The sequence below is a fragment of the Oncorhynchus gorbuscha genome, linkage group LG04, assembly GCF_021184085.1.
Source record: "Oncorhynchus gorbuscha isolate QuinsamMale2020 ecotype Even-year linkage group LG04, OgorEven_v1.0, whole genome shotgun sequence".
In the NCBI taxonomy this organism is placed as follows: Eukaryota; Metazoa; Chordata; class Actinopteri; order Salmoniformes; family Salmonidae; genus Oncorhynchus; species Oncorhynchus gorbuscha.
Genome location: NC_060176.1, coordinates 70,747,780 through 70,764,812, shown reverse-complemented (window position 1 = coordinate 70,764,812; position 17,033 = coordinate 70,747,780). Strand labels below are relative to the sequence as shown.

The window sequence follows — 17,033 nt, the reverse complement described above, 5'->3', positions numbered from 1 at the left end:
ACGTCCATAGACACAGAACAAAATTACTGAACGACTGGGTCGCATCTCTGGCAACCAAACTGATAGAACCAACGACCAGCCGGCTTGGGCAGCAGCCCTAGATTTGTCTCGGGACTATACCTTGTGGAAGGATGAAATAGTACGCATAAATTCATCAAAATAAGATTTAAATGATTATTTCCAATCATTATTTGAATATCGTGTTAACCCGTTGTATAAAAGTGATTATGCCCTCGAAGCCGGTGTTTGGAAGATATATTGGCACGGTTTGCTAGCCCTCGACAACACCAGTGCCAAATATCCTCCAAACACAGGCTTCTTGGGCATTATCACTTAATTATACCATGGCATTGTTGAATCCTCCTTTCTGATTGGATTGAAGGGCATTCTAGAGCATGCATTATTTCCCTATAACGCACAGTATATTTGCACAATAGATTTCAATGGCTACAGTTAATTTTTACATGTTTTGTTTGAGCTGCTTTTGAAAGCAAAAGTCAAATTGAAAACAGTATGGTGTTGTTGAATTAGATTTTCATAATAGGCCATGACTGATGGCTTGGTTAGCTAAATTAGCAAGTCTGTTTGTGCGGTTACCACGGCAACCACTGTAGCTATCTAGTAAACATGCTAGCTACTTCAGTGGATGTTGAACACAATTCCACCGGCAAATTAACACGTTTCTAGTGGCAAATGTGTTCAATTATAGCCATGGTATGAAAGGGATAAACACTGCGCCAGTACCTTCCATCAGTGGTGGTCAGTATCGTTTCAGATGAGGGAGGACCACATTTTTTTCATGAGCATGTCCTGATATTCAAATTTGCCCTATCCCCATCAGGAGGTTGCTACAACCCAGTTTATGAATGTTTACAACGTAGGTGCACACAGGTCGAGAGACAAATTTGACAGTGACAAATGGACAGACAGTGACATTCAATACCGCCTTGCACACTCTTTCCTGCATCTAGCTGATAGTGGGTGTAATCATTAGTCCAACAGTTGCAAACGATAGTTTCTATTGGACAATTCAGGTATGTTTATCCCCGTTTTGTTCCGTTTACTTTCGTTCAAGAAACATTTTCAACAGAATCGGCTGAATGAATACACTCGATCACGCGTGAACATAGTTTACAGTTTCATAGCAGCCACGTTGTATTCCTTCTCACATCTACGATATGCGCTCACTTCCTTTCACCTCTTCCCTTCGCCTGTGGACTTCAATGCACAACACATCAGCTGTATGTGACCAGGCGTAAAAATCTTTCCAAGCCAAACTGCTACACACAGCCTACATCGTTGTCACCATATTAGCCAAAGTAACATCATTGTCAGTATAACTAATGGAACTAACACATTAGTAAACCCGCTACAATCATGCAGAAACATTACATTGTACAGTCAGTAAGCATTTACACCGGCGGGCTCCAGTGGCAATAAATTTGTAAAACCAAAAGCTTACCTTGACTTGGAAGAGATCCAGTGTTGTGTTGGATAGTCATAGCCAGCAAGCTAACATAGCATCCCTCTGTTTGAGGAGGGTGTTTCGGTAGGCTAAACTAGCAAGCTGCAATTGCTAGCAAAGTAACTGAAACTGAAAGTGAAAAAAATGACAAAATCTCTCTCTATTTCTCTCTTGCTTCTCCTTCATTTAGGAAGAAATGAATTTGTTCAAAACTGTTAAACTATTCTCTTTATCTCTCTTTGAGCCAACTATTCACCACATTTTATGCACTGCAGTGTGAGCTAGCTGTAGCTTATGTTATTCGTACTAGATTCAGTCTCTGATCCTTTGATTATGTGGACAACATGTTCCTGCTGCAAGAGTGCTGATAGGTTGGAGTATGTCCTCCTGAAGTTGTAAATATTACTGTGTAAGTCTATGGAAGGGGGTGAGGACCATGAGCCTCCAAAGTTTTTGTATTGAAGCCAATGTACCCAGAGGAGGATGGAAGCTAGCTGTCCTCCGGCTACACCATAGTGCTACCCCACAGAGGGCAGCAGAGGCTACTGTAGACCTTCTTTGCAAAATAGTGTTTGAATCAATTATTTGGTGACGTGATAATATTTAGTATAGTTTTATCTAAAAATTATATCTTTTAAATGTTTAGAAAAATACAGTACTGTGCAAAAGTTTTAGGCAGGTGTAAAAAAATGTTGTAAAGTACGAATGCATTCAAAAATAGACATGTTAATAGATTATATTTATCAATTAACTAAATGTAATGTCAGTGAACAGATGAAAAATCTAAATCAAATCCATATTTGGTGTGACCACACTTTGCCTTCAAAACAGCATCAATTCTTGCAGGTACACTTGTACAAAGTCAGGGATTTTGTAGGCATATAGTCAGGTGTATGATTAAACAATTATACCAAACAGGTGCTAATGATCATCAATTCAATATGTTGGTTGAAACACATTCATTAACTGAAACAGAAACAGCTGTGCAGGAGGAATACACCTGGGTGAGGAACAACCAAACTCAGCTAACAAGGTGAGGTTGCTGAAGACAGTTTACTGTCAAAAGTCATACCATGGCAAGACTGAGCACAGCAACAAGACACAAGGTAGTTAAACTGCATCAGCAATGTCTTTATCAGGCAGAAATGTCAAGGCAGACAGGGGTTTCCAGATGTGCTGTCCAAGCTCTTTTGAAGAAGCACAAAGAAACGGGCAACGCTGAGGAACGTAGACGCAGTGGTCGGCCAAGGAAACTTCCTGCAGCAGAGGAAAGACATATCATGCTTACTTCCCTTTGTAATCGGAAGATGTACGTCAATGCCATCAGCTCAGAATTGGCAGAAAACAGTGGGACCTGGTACACCCATCTACTGTCCGGAGAAGTCTGGTCAGAAGTGGCCTTCATGGAAGACTTGCGGCCGAAAAGCCATACCTCCGACGTGGAAACAAGGCCATGCGACTCAACTATGCACAAAAAAACACAGGAACTGGGGTGCAGACAAAATGACAGCAGGTGCTCTGGACTGATGAGTCAAAATATTTGTCTGTAGCAGAAGGCAGTTTGTTCGCCGAAGGGCTGGAGAGCAGTATACAAAAGGCAGGCAACAGTAAAGCATGGTGGAGGTTCCTTGCAAGTTTGGGGCTGCATTTCTGCCATTTGAGTTGGGGATTTGGTCAGAATGAATGGTCTCCTCAATGCTGAGAAGTACAGGCAGATACTTATCCATCATGCAATACCATCAGGGAGGCATCTGATTGGCCCCAAATGTATTCTGCAGCATGACAACGACCCCAAACATACAGCAAAAGTCCTTAAGAACTATCTTCAGCGCAAAGAGTCCTGGAAGTGATAGTATGGCCACCACTGAGCCCTGATCTCAACATCATTGAGTCTGTCTGGGATTACATGAAGGGAGAGAAGCACCTGAGGCCACAGAAAAACTGTGGTTAGTTCTCCAAGATGATTGGGCCAACGTACCTGCCAAGTTCCTTCAAAAACTGTGTGCAAGTGTACCTAGAAGAATTTATGCTGTTTTGAAGGCAAAGTGTGGTCTCACCAATTATTGATTTGATGAAGATTTCTCTTCTGTTTTCTCACTTTGCATTTTGTTAATTGATAAATATAAACTATTAACATGTCTATTTTTGAATGCATTCTTACTTTACAGCATCTTTTCACATCTGACAAACTTTTGCACAGTACTATATTGTCACGTTCTGATCTTAGTTCCTTTATTATGTCTTTGTGTTAGTTTGGTCAGGACGTGAGTTGGGGTTGGTAGTCTATGTTATTCTTTCCATGTTGTATTTCTGTGTTTGGCCTGGTATGGTTCTGTGACAAGAGATGAAAAGAATCTGCCCACTCCATCAAGCAATGGGGACCACAACACAGGACATTCACGGGACCTCATGGAACCACGGACCGCGCCTGCAGAAACTGGACAACGGGGTGAAGCAGAGGAGATACCTATCATAGACTTCTCCCAGCTGACGCTTGACATACCTCCTACGCCACCTCCAGTAATAGAAACAACCAGCTGGTATGATTGAGTAGAATCAGCCAACAGTAACACGGAAGCAGCAATATGAGAGTCAGTAGTGCATGACCTTAAAGGATAATAATAGGAAGCTTCCGTTTAACACACAGGCCTAAGATTACGTAGGTCTACAGCACCAGTTGGAACTTTCCCTTCAAAAAGATATATAAAGAGAACAGAGATCATAAGACAGTATGATCCTCGTTAACATGTGAGACAGACTTCATATGGAGGATCATCACAGGTAAATTTACTATTGCACTATACGCTTTTTGTTAGACTATAACAATATTAGAAAATTGGATTATTTTTTGTCTATGTACTTATTGGATCACTATCTGAATATACTTGGTTGAACTTGGTGACCCCGAGACTGAGTCTAAGAAAAACAGAGGTCCCATACGGTACCATACGTAGAATGTATGCACACATGACTGTAAGTCGCTTTGGATAAAAGCGTCTGCTAAATGGCATATATTACCTCTTGAATACAGACAAAGTGGCGGTCACTCAGTGAGACATCAGGTACAGATGTGATTGGCAATACAAGGAAACAGCAAAATACCAGTTACAATATATTGAGTCCATACACAGAGTTGAAAGTGTATAGAGATACTGGAATTCGGAATCTAGCGTCATAGCCGTAAGAATACCGATTACGGGAAAGTGACCAAGGGACTGAGCATTTAAGGTAATTGAACTATTTTCGCTATTTAGTCAATATTGTTAGAAGTGTTAACGCATTTAAAGTTTTGCAATAATATCTGGCATAGCTTAAAGCATTAAGGATTGATTGAGCATTAGTGTTATATTGAGAAACTGTATAACCATTGAATTGTAATGATGTTTATAAGACAAAAAACAGAGTGACTTAATAAAAGCTTGAAACTTTGACAACTAGGCCAGATTAACGATCTGGAGAGCAAACGGCTTTGACACTCTCACTGAACAGAAAGTGACCCTGGTTATAGGTTAAAGTGATTGCACTAAAGAATATTTCATTGTGTGGACAATAATATATTTTTAAGGAAGTCAAAACATATACCAATACTAGTTTCCGAGTGACTACTAGCTGACGAGCATAATAACTACTAGGAGTTGTTATTAGGTATTGATATATACATAGGTAAAGATAACTTGAGGGTAAGGAAATATAGGAGGAATCCATAACGCTTAATAATATTTAAATAGGAGAATATCTATCCAAGGCCTCATACTAGACCGGACAATAAGGGAGTGACAACGTGAACGAAGGAACAAACCCAACTCACGCGAAGGGCCATTACGGATAAATAGAAGGGTTGGTAGGGCCGCACGGCAAGACCCTTGTTATACCGAAGTAACTAAAGTCCCAAAGTACTCTGCCCAGCCAGAGGACGGGGTAGAGGCTTTTGCTGCAGGCATTGGGCAAAAGTCAGCACCGTGACACTTGGCGCCCAACGTGGGGCACCGATAGTAATAATACTCTGAAAACTAAATAAGTTAAGGACCTATATACCCAGAGAAAGAAAACCATGGCAACTACCATAGATACTACGGCAGCTCATGAGGAGCAAAGTAGGGTAGAAAATAATGGTACAGAACAGGAAATGATATGCAGGCAAAGGGCAGATCTACCCAACACTAGGCTCGCAATGTGTGTACCAGGAATACCCTGGGACCGCTGACCAAGAGGGAACAGACGGCCCCTCCAATTACAGGATTAGGCAAATAGCCCTCAATCCTAAGAATTTCCCGTGAAGACTGATCAACTTCACTAGAAATTGTTGGAACAGGTGGAAATTAATTATAAAATGATTAAGAAACACCAGTCTATATTCAAAGTGTATAACTACTTTGAAATTGTATTATTTCCTTGGGAAAGTAAAGCTAACAGTGCGTAAGTGTCACTATAGGCGTTATATGAGGAAAAATCCCTGAGAAATAAGAAAGTACTATAGGGTTTATAACTAAATAGGAAATCTAAATACAATCTCAAGGTAAAGAGCAATGGCGAGTTAGAGTCTACTCTTTGAGGAAAAATCCCTGAGAAATAAGAAAGTACTATAGAGTTTATAACTAAATAGGAAATCTAAATACAATCTCAAGGTAAAGAGCAATGGCAGGTTAGAGTCTACTCTTTGAGGAAAAATCCCTGAGAAATAAGAAAGTACTATAGAGTTTATAACTAAATAGGACATTTATACAAACCTCAAGTTGAAGAAATGGCAACATGAGAGAATTATTTTCAACGCCGTCAAGGCAGGCAGACCTCGTAGTAATAGGAAATTGGGATCTAATAAAAGTCATCCCAGAAGAAGAAGGGGGGCCAGAGGATGTAAGTGTGTATTGTGGCAAAGTGGCCTTCTATGCACAGCCCTGGTACCCCATGGCAATGGCCCTGCTACAAGATGGGACTCCAACGAATCTAGGAGACACTAGTGTAATGTTGAGAGCCATGCAGGAAGACTTATGTTAAACATTTAGGATATATTTTAAGCAAACAGGGCAGAGAAAAGATGAAGGTAGAAAAAGAGTGATTTAATAAGCATTAAATGTCATTTTGAAAATAAATATGTTGCAGTTCTTAGGGATAATAAAGTACTGTAGGTAATGGATCCCATACTATGCAATATATATAAAATTATTGATGAGACTGAGTTAAGATTAACCCAGGTTATTGTTAGATAAAATACAGTGGACTCCCGAAGGAGAGATTTCATTAGTACAGAAAACATATGCTATGTTTAGCAGTGTTTTGGCCTTATCTAATCAATGGAAGGTTTGTCTTTAAATAGTAGAAAGATGACAAGAATACATGGCATCTGTTGTGACCCAGAGTCATTGAGAGTATCGGGTTAATTAAGTTGAACTATATAATGATTTTATAGATTACTACATAGAAATGTTGAGTTCTATAAATGTCATTAGTGTAAACAGGGAGACAGTGAGACAGTCAGTCAATATTTGGAAACAGAGACCATATCTGGTACTGTCAGTAGTTGCGGCAACAGGAAGCAGATGCGGAAGCGAAAAAGGAGTGGACACCTCAAGGTACAATTTCAGGATGGACTTTAAAAAATATATGAAAATAATAAACCACTTACGGATAAATATGCTACAAGGAGAAGAAAATCTCCTCAGCTTATTGGACGCTAAATAATTATAAGTAAGGGGAGTCATAAATATGAACCATTTTTTGTTCCAGACCAAATCGAGAGAGTCAGAACACACATAAAATAATTGCAGGAGTACATAAGCCAGGGGAGCATTGCAAAATAGCCAGACACAAAAGAGGCCTTAACCAAGTTGAATACTGCAGGCAGGAAACTGAATCTGACAAAATGCCAGATAGGCAGGGAGGAAGTCAGCTTTCTCGGTTTCACAATCAGCAATTGCGAGTAAAGGATACAAAGTGAAAGAGAATGGAGAAGTGCAGAGAATGGAGAAGCCACGAACAGTGAGTGAGATGCAGAAATGCCTAGGTAAATCAGGGTATATTAGAAACCACATACCGGGCTATAGCAGGGTAGCTAAGCATTGCTATAAAGGCATTACTAGACAAAATTACCAACTAGAGCTGTCACAAGCAATATGGGAGAGAGCCCATAATTTGAACAGACAAAATGACTGAATCATGGATAAAGTTAAAAAATATGGCAGCTGTAACCCAGACTAATGAGCCAAGAAACCCAGATCTGCCCCTATGGATATTTGTAAAATTAGAAGGGGAGGACATAGATAGGGACGGGTTATTATGAGTGGCCAATGAAGGATCGGAGAGAACAGTGAAGTGCTACAGTAAACACTTAAAGGAACCAGTGATGAAATATACGTCTGAAGGAGCCAAGATGGCCCGATTAGAAATATATTGGAACAAGATATTATCACTGACTCAGGGTCAACAAATGATAATAAAAGACCAGGAGCTAAACAGGCTATGGGCAGACAACCACACAAAGAAATTGCTAGAGGTGACAACCACCACCTGGGACAAATGGAGAAATGTAGTAGGAACCATGGGAGTACTCTTTGTAGCAGACAAAGGTTGGGAACAAGAAGTTGAACCTCCTAAAGCAAGGCAAAGGAAGCATAAAACACCAAAAGAAAAACGCAGTGATATAGTGGTGTTTACGGATGGAAGCGAGAAGTCAGAAAAAAAACAGATGGGGCTTTATAGTGAAAAATAAAGCTACAGGAGATACTCTGACCAAACAGAGTCAAACAATAACAGGGACAGCCCAAAAGGCAGAGGTAATGGCAGTGCTGGAGGCACTTTTACACTGTATAGGGTCTAACCTGAAAAGGATAGAAATAGTGACCGACAGTTATTACTGTGTGCGAGCTATGGCCTCAGATAAAAAGATTTGGCAGAATAACGGGTACAGAGGTACCAAAAATAAGCCAATTCAATATGAGGGTGAGTGGAGGAAAATCCATGAGTATAATGGATAAAATGGACATAGTGGTAAGTCATTAAAAGGCTCACACTGCCGAGTCAGTAAGTGCAGAAGCAGACTTTAACCAACTAGGCAATAAATAGGTAGATTAACTAGTTCAAATGGGAAGAATAGTTCTCTATAAACGAGAAAAATACTAACTGAGAGCACTCCATGAGGATTGGGGCCACTTGGGGTCCCGAATATTCATGAAAAGGCTAACAAATGAGGGCATTTTCTATACTAGAGAAGAAGTACTAGAAATATGCAAGAAATGCATCATATGCCAAGACCAAAAGGTTAGCAACCTAGGCAGGATAGCAGGTCAACACATTAAGTGCAACACACCATGGAAACAAATAGCATTAGATACTATGGGTCCTATGAAGGTGGCCACCTCCCTAGGGAACAGGTACGCTATAGTAGCGGTGTGTATGGCTACAGGATACTCAATAGTGCTCACATCAAATTCATCCAATGCGGTGCCAGTGTTGCAAATGCTTAACCTTCTAACCCTTGCTCTAGGTCCTTTCCCATCCATTAGAACCGATAATGGAAGACAGTATAAGAATAAGAAGGTGGAGGAGTGGTGTGTGGACCATGGGGTCACACATATATACTCCCCCCCTTACACCCCACAGGCCAATGGCTGTGCCGAGAGGACCATAGGGAAATTAAAGACGACCCTAGGGTTATGGAAGGCAGAGAAAGATTGGGGACCTAAGTTGCCACAGGGCTGTGTGGAAATGAACTCCAACAGACACAGGGCCCAAGAGAATTGATGGGACTACCCAACATCAGCACAGTGGTGGAAATAGCTAATGCGCAGCCTCCCCCTCTACCTTGTGTGTTACAGGTGGGAGACTGGATTAGGATTAAGACCAGGAGCTGACACGGGGAATAGAGTCCCAACAAAACAAAAACAAACAACAACAAAAAGACGGAAAAAGACGCCAGGTAATTGCCGTGATCAGTGCAAACACGATCAAAGTAGACGGTGATATAACGGTAGACGTTGCACAACTTAAAAAGGTATGTCCACCAGAGTAGTTAATCCAGAGTGGCTGCACATGTTGACCTGCAGGTCAGGAATACAGGTGAGACGCTCAGATGACACAGTATGGATAACCACTCATCTAAGACACGAACAACTGGCAAAAGCAGGAGTGGTAGTTCGGGGGAATACCAGGGTTGTGTGGCATGAAAGCAGGTGCACAGATCCAGGACAGAAAGGTTATATGAACATAGCCCCATGTGAGGTATGCGGAGAACCCACAGGGGAGGTGCAGTATGAAGGCCCAGCCAAGATGAGCATAAGGCAGATAGCCACAGGAAGTGACTGTGGTAAGAGAGGTGGTAGGCAAAGAGTAGGAAGGGTTCTCTGGTGCAAGAGATGTGATAGGGACGTATTTCCAAACTGCATGGTAGGAGTACAGGTAGTGACAGCAGGATGGGAGCCGAAGTGGTGCACATGTGTATGGACACACAGAGGTGTGTTGGTCCAGAAGAACTGTGTGGAGTGCAGACCTCAGAAACTGAGAGGGGGAAATGACCTGTTAAGGGGTAGCTTACTCACTCCTGTGAGAAGGGAGGAAGGCCTATGGCCTGTGGAAGCAGGGCCCTTCAGATTGGCTGGAGGAATAAGTACCTACAAAAATTGTGAACAGTGGCTGGAAGAAAGGAAAAGTGACCCAGTCCCAGTGACAGGATATGGAACACAACCAGGAGAACCAGAATGTTGGATGAGGGTAGACGGGAATTTTTCCCTATGGAACCCTAGGACTTACCTCAGTCAGATGTTGACAAACAGACGTGACTGGGAACAAGATGATGAATATGAATTAGACAATAACCATGAGAGAAACGACCACCATGGGGTAATGAGAAGATGCTGGTGGGAAGGAACATGTAAGCCAGTGAGAGAACATAACTGGGGCAGGTTAATGAGGAAAGAGAAGACAATGTGCTGTGTCTCCAAGCTTAGGGCCATAGAGGATACAGAACCCGTAAGGGGTGACAAAAGAGAAAGGCACATTGTGAAATTGGGCTGGCAAATATACATTGCCCAGGACCCCAAAACCAAATTGGACTGTGTATACTCGTGCCACATGTTGGTGGACAGGAAAGCAGCTCCTGGAGAGGGAAGAGGCAGAAAAGAAGCTGCTCTACCTGATCCACAAGGAAAAATGAGAAGGTTGATTAACCTAATAAAAAGAAAACTAACCTCAGACACACAAGACCTTGGAGAGGGCACATCTAGACAAAGGGACACAGGCCATACTAGGTCCGCCATTTGTAAAAAAATAAATAAATAAAGAAGGAAACAAAACTAACCAGAATGTCTCCCTCTGTTTCCACAGGGAAATGAGGCTGGGAGAATATAGAACCAGGCATAGGGAATGCAAGGTGGGATGGTTCTGGTGGGTAAGTATCCTTTCCACCATAATATTAGTACCCACCGCCATAATAATAGGACTAAACCTAGGGATAGTGTATGAAAAACAAGAGAGAGAATTAGTACAGGGACTAGAGATACTCCAAGAAAAATGTGCCAACTCTATACCAACCTATAGAGCATTTACAAAGAGATGGGGCACACCAGTACAATGCACCATAACACATGACTCACTGTGTCCAGGACACCCTTCAGTTAAGTTAAAACAGAGATATAATATTACGAAATGGGATCTGACCTGGGACCATAATGATACCATAGTGGTGTTGTGGAAATTAGTGACCAGTAACACACTCCAAGGGTATATAGTAAATATAACTAAAGGACCAGTACTGGTTAATCAGACATGTGAAAATGGACAATATATGAATTCATATAAAGGCAGCCAGTGGAGGGGACAGCTGGGTGATGCAGAGAATATAACAGAGATCAAATTTATCTATGATCAAAGTACGGCCAGTTCACCTTGGGAAAGTGTTGAGTGCCACAGTTTAACTTCCAACACCTCGGCCAGGCCTAAGAGGACGAAACCAACGCGTTTGCCTCAGATGAGCACAAATAGCATGACCACAAGTCATGCATCAGCAAGTCATGCATCTGCAAGTTCAGCTATAACGACATCCCGTGAACCAGGCGAAAACAAGATTAGCACCCTAGAGCGAGCTAAAAGGGAAGTGGCCCCCCTGACCACACTGGCGCACGACAAAACAGAACTTAACCTAACACACCCTGAGGGCCTAAAACAGGGTATGGATCAAGGGGGCTTAAATACATTATGTCTGAAAGAGAATAGCTCCAGGTACCGAGTAAGGCGCAGCACACAGAGGCGAATTACAGGACCAAGCCCTGAAGCTAAATGGTTGAATGATATAGTGTTATACCTACACCCTGGAAATTCCTCCTCATGGGATAATAGAATACTGGGAGGAAGGAAGGGGATTATTTTACCATATGCAAAAAATAGAACCTATAGAGGTCTAACCACCTCTTGAATAAAGACAAAGTGGCGGTCACTCAGTGAGACATCAGGCACAGATGTGATTGGCAATACAAGGAAACAGCAAAATACCAGTTACAATATATTGAGTCCATACACAGAGTTGAAAGTGTATAGAGATACTGGAATTCGGAATCTAGCGTCATAGCCGTAAGAATACCGATTACGGGAAAGTGACCAAGGGACTGAGCATTTAAGGTAATTTAACTATTTTCACTATTTAGTCAATATTGTTAGAAGTGTTAACGCATTTAAAGTTTTGCAATATTATCTGGCATAGCTTAAAGCATTAAGGATTGATTGAGCATTATTGTTGTATTGAGAAACTGTATAACCATTGAATTGTAATGATGTGTATATGACAAAAAACAGAGTGACTTAATAAAAGCTTGAAACTTTGACAACTAGGCCAGATTAACGATCTGGAGAGCAAACGGCTTTGACACTCTCACTGAACAGAAAGTGACCCTGGTTATAGGTTAAAGTGATTGCACTAAAGAATATTTCATTGTGTGGACAATAATATATTTTTAAGGAAGTCAAAACATATACCAATACTAGTTTCCGAGTGACTACTAGCTGACGAGCATAATAACTACTAGGAGTTGTTATTAGATATTGATATATACATAGGTAAAGATAACTTGAGGGTAAGGAAATATAGGAGGAATCCATAACGCTTAATAATATTTAAATAGGAGTATATCTATCCAAGGCCTCATACTAGACCGGACAATAAAGGAGTGACAACGTGAACGAAGGAACAAACCCAACTCACGCGAAGGGCCATTACGGATAAATAGAAGGGTTGGTAGGGCCGCACGGCAAGGCCCTTGTTACACCGAAGTAACTAAAGTCCCAAAGTACTCTGCCCAGCCAGAGGACGGGGTAGAGGCTTTTGCTGCAGGCATTGGGCAAAAGTCAGCACCGTGACAGTTCTCAATCAGAGGCAGCTGTCGATCGTTGTCTCTGATTGAGAATCATACTTAGGTATCCTGTTTTCCCCATGTTGGTTGTGGGTGATTATTTTCCCTGTCTGTGTTTGCTCCATACGGGACTGTGACGGTTTCCAGTTATTCTCTTATTCTTTTGTTTTCAGTGTTCAGTTATATTTAATTAAAATTATATTATGGACACTTACCACGCTGCGCATTGGTCTGATCCTTCCTGCTCCTCCTCAGAAGAGGAGGACGAAAACCGTTACACATATTTTTATGAATATTCACTGAGGAGGACAGTGTCACGGCCTGACCTTAGAGATCCTTTTATTTCTCTATTTGGTTAGGTCAGGGTGTGATTAGGGTGGGCATTCTAGTCTTTTAGTTTCTATGTTGGCCTGGTATGGTTCCCAATCAGAGGCAGTAGCCTTTTCCCACCTGTTGTTTGTGGGATCTTGATTTTGTGTAGTGCCTGTGAGCACTCCATTACTTCACGTTTCGTTTGTTTTGTTTTGGTGCGTTTTATTTATTAAAACATGTGAAATCTACGCACGCTGCACCTTGGTCCATTTATTCCAACGATTGTGACAGACGGTCCTCCCATTCCTCCTCTGAGGAATCTCCACTTGCCTTCCACGTAAATCATATTTTCCATAGAACGCATAACACCTTGGTGATTATCCCTTACATATAGGAGAATCTCCTTAGTGACTTTGTATCTCACTGGACATCATTTGAAGAGTCTGCTCTGAACATGAACAGCCATACTCTTGCTTTAGGTTTTTATCTCATAGTGTTCTAACACACTTGCAAACAATCACTGGCAACAACACAATGACAATCAAAAGTTTCTCAGTTGACGACAACACAGTAAATGAATATTGGGGAAACTCCTTGGAAGAATCCAAGAAGACCACAGTCAAGTCTCTTGTTGTCAAGGCAATAGGTAAAGCCAAGGTGGAATGGAACGAACATCAAAATAAATTTACTAAGGAGTTCAGTAGCAAGAAGGAATACTTCAGTCTTGAGCAAATATTGTTGCAGGAAGGAAAAATGGATGGCGTGTATAATTGCAGTCAACCTCTGATTTTGATTACTTCATAAATAGTAAATGATCAGATATTACCAAGCAGATGTATGATGGTATGTTGTGCCTACTATGGGAGATATGGTGAGATTTTCCTTGAGATTTAATGACATCAATTTGACAATAGATTTGATCAGGATGTGTCCCGTTAAGATGGTAATACATTTAATGTATTCACTGTTTTCCAGGCTTGATTTATTTGAATCAATGGACTTGTGTTATTGTTTCTGTTTCTCTTATACAAAGGTGTGTTTATACCAGGTACACCAGTGGCATTACAAGAGATGTTACCATAACCGTCTACTGTGTGCCTCATACCACCTAGGAACCTCCTAGACTGATCAATCCTGAAGTTACACAATGAAGGTATATTATGATGAGAGTTTTATGCTCTGAATTGAAGAGAAAAGGAGGGTAGAACATTATTTGATGCTGCTTAAGTGAGGTAACATTCTTTCACATGAACTTCTCCATATACGTGTGATAACAGTGATGGGAGTAGTAATGTGATCCAGCACCACCATGCTTGAGTGTACCCAAGCATTTTAAAGTGATAAGACAGCAGACTGACCAGTTTTGCAGCTGCACCTCTTGTGTTTTGTTTATTTCAAATAACTTTTTAGTCCACTGCTTTGAATATGGTTAGAGGAAGAGAGAGTGTTTTGTGCTTGAGTGTGAAGGGAATGCAATGCAGTTCTCATAAAAATGTATTTAGAAATTCACCGTGTAAGTTACACCATTATGAGATCTTTGAGATGTTGAAATTGAACTCAAATGTAACCTTAAAGACTCTGGAAATAGACTGCAAATCAATGTCTCAAATATCAACTATTCTCTACTCCATTAAGGTCACTGTTGACGTCCCAATGTCCAAAGACCCAGAGGTTAAACTTCCCCTGGTTATCCTCCTGGACAAATGAAAAGCAGCTGAGAATGGCAGAAAGAATACATCTTGACCAAATGTCCTCCTATAAGATCCTGGTCCTGGTGGTTGATGCCCGTAGGATGTAAGACTAAAGCTGGTGGTCTGTGCCTGTATCCATTAAACATCTCAGAACAGGAGTACTGACCTTTTAGATCACTATGGACAGGGATTATTATGGACAGGGAGGACCCCATCCTAGATCAGCACTCCTACTATGAGCTGCTTTGTGGATACGGGCTCAGTTTCCTATAATCTCTGTTGTTTTGAAACACAGTCTGTCACTGTCACAATGTCTGTAATTATGTTATTTTGTCACATATATCAGTTATTTCCCAACTCTTGAATTGAACTTAATCTGTTTTTCCTCATTTCTTCCTTATGACACAATTTCTGCTTTTCTCGGATCTTTCAGTTACAGTATAAGTTTGTTGAAGTCATGTTTCCTGGTCTCCACTAGATGGGGATATAGGTAAAGCTGTGTAAGAGCAGTGACAGAGCAGGGACTAGTGTAATCTGATTTATTATCTGATGCTCATTTTTCTTGTCAGCTAAGGAAATGTGCCACTTGATTTTTTAAGAATAATGTTTCATTTTAATCTTCATTTTTTTCATCCAATCACTGGGATTACAGTTTTTGTTGTTGAAAGAATAGGGTATGCTTGTGATTATTTATGTTTCACTGTCTTCAAAGTTGAGTGTTCTTCACTCACTCACTCATTCACTCACTAATTTCTGGAAAAGTTGTCATACATGACTTTGTAACCCTATAATACAATTGATTTGAACAAATCCAATCATGTCGATAAGGCATCTCTTTTCTACACAGTGAAAGGCCTGATTGGCATGTGGATATGGTCTGTGGTTCTTCAGATGATATGAATGCTTCCAGATCGTTCTGTGGGTTTGAGAGTGAGGGGCCAATCACCAGGGGACAGCAGGGTCGCTCTCTCCAGCCTGCTCTCAGATATCGTCCATCCGCAGGGGGTACCTCCTTCATCAAGGGTACTCTGAGCAGAGCAACATGTGATTAGCATAACCAAAAAAGGTTGAGAACCACTGCGCTACAATCTTAGAAAAAAGCGTTCCAAAAGGGCTATTTGGCTGTCCCCATAGGAGAACACTTTTTAGTTCCAGGTAGAACCCTTTTGAGTTCCATGTAGAACCCTCTGTGGAAAGTGTTCTACATGTGTTCTACAAAAGGGTTCTACCTGGAACCAAAAAGGGTTCTTCAAAGGGTTCTCCTATGGAGACAGCCAAAGAACGATTTTAAGGTTCTAGAAATAGCAACTTTTTTTCTTTTTTTCTAAATGTCTCAAAAGAGTGCATGATCACCCGTTTTTCAGCTGCTGAGGTTACAGCTGGGGGTCACATCTTGGCTAATGTTACTAGAGTTCAGACAGATATTTGATACATTTTCTTAGGAGACAAAATCATGCCCCCTGAAGTAAACTCATTTTAGGTTTGGGAGTATACATCCATCAAACAGGCAAGAGACTTAAAACAACCATTGGACCATAGAGTTATTTTCTGTGAAATGTCTATGCTCTTCCTTGTCTACCAATGCTTTCAGATTTAAAAATAAAGAAGAGAAAAAACAAAGGACCAGATTCATGATTCACAGTGCATGTGTTACCCAATCAAAGAGCTCCTAAGTGAAACCATGCCCATAGTCTTGACAGAGACTCAGGGATCTCTCCTTGCCCAGAAGGAGAGCGTGTAAAGAGCTGAGCACGTTATGGCAGAGATCCATGTTGAAACCTTCAGATCTGGCAATTGGGACACCACCACGCACACACACACACACACGCACACACACACGCACACACACACACGCACACGCACACACACACACACACACACACACACACACACACACACACACACACACACACACACACACACACACACACACACACACACACACACACACACACAGTGAGCGGCTTCAGAGCTCCACTGGGTTCTGACTCAGCAGAAAGATTCACAGGGCCTCACTCTCAAGTTCAACTCAGCAGAGGGAGGAGAAAACTGCCAGTGGAGATGTATACTTAGTTGATCAATGCGTCCATATAACATTACAGAAAACATTACAAAAATCTGTGTGTGTGTGTGTGTGTGTGTGTGTGTGCGTGCGTGCGTGCGTGTGTGAACATTTGTGCTACAAAACCAGGACATTTTAAAGTTTTCAACTATATTGTGAGTGCAAGGGGA

The 17,033-nt window shown here is 41.3% G+C and overlaps 1 long non-coding RNA gene across 8 annotated transcripts; it reads left to right on the top strand.

Annotated features, from left to right (window-relative positions):
- The first annotated feature begins 4,102 nt into the window (after positions 1-4,102).
- On the top strand, positions 4,103-16,429 carry LOC124034597. Of its 8 annotated transcripts, XR_006838597.1 has the most exons (6): positions 4,174-4,246; positions 4,497-4,693; positions 9,277-9,377; positions 10,781-10,844; positions 14,144-14,263; positions 14,746-16,429. It is a non-coding gene; the product is annotated as an uncharacterized LOC124034597 (long non-coding RNA). The 8 variants fall into 8 exon arrangements; XR_006838595.1 differs by lacking the exon at positions 4,497-4,693 and having other exon boundaries at positions 4,103-4,246; XR_006838596.1 differs by lacking the exon at positions 4,497-4,693 and having other exon boundaries at positions 4,104-4,246; positions 14,159-14,263.
- Positions 16,430-17,033: the final 604 nt, after the last annotated feature.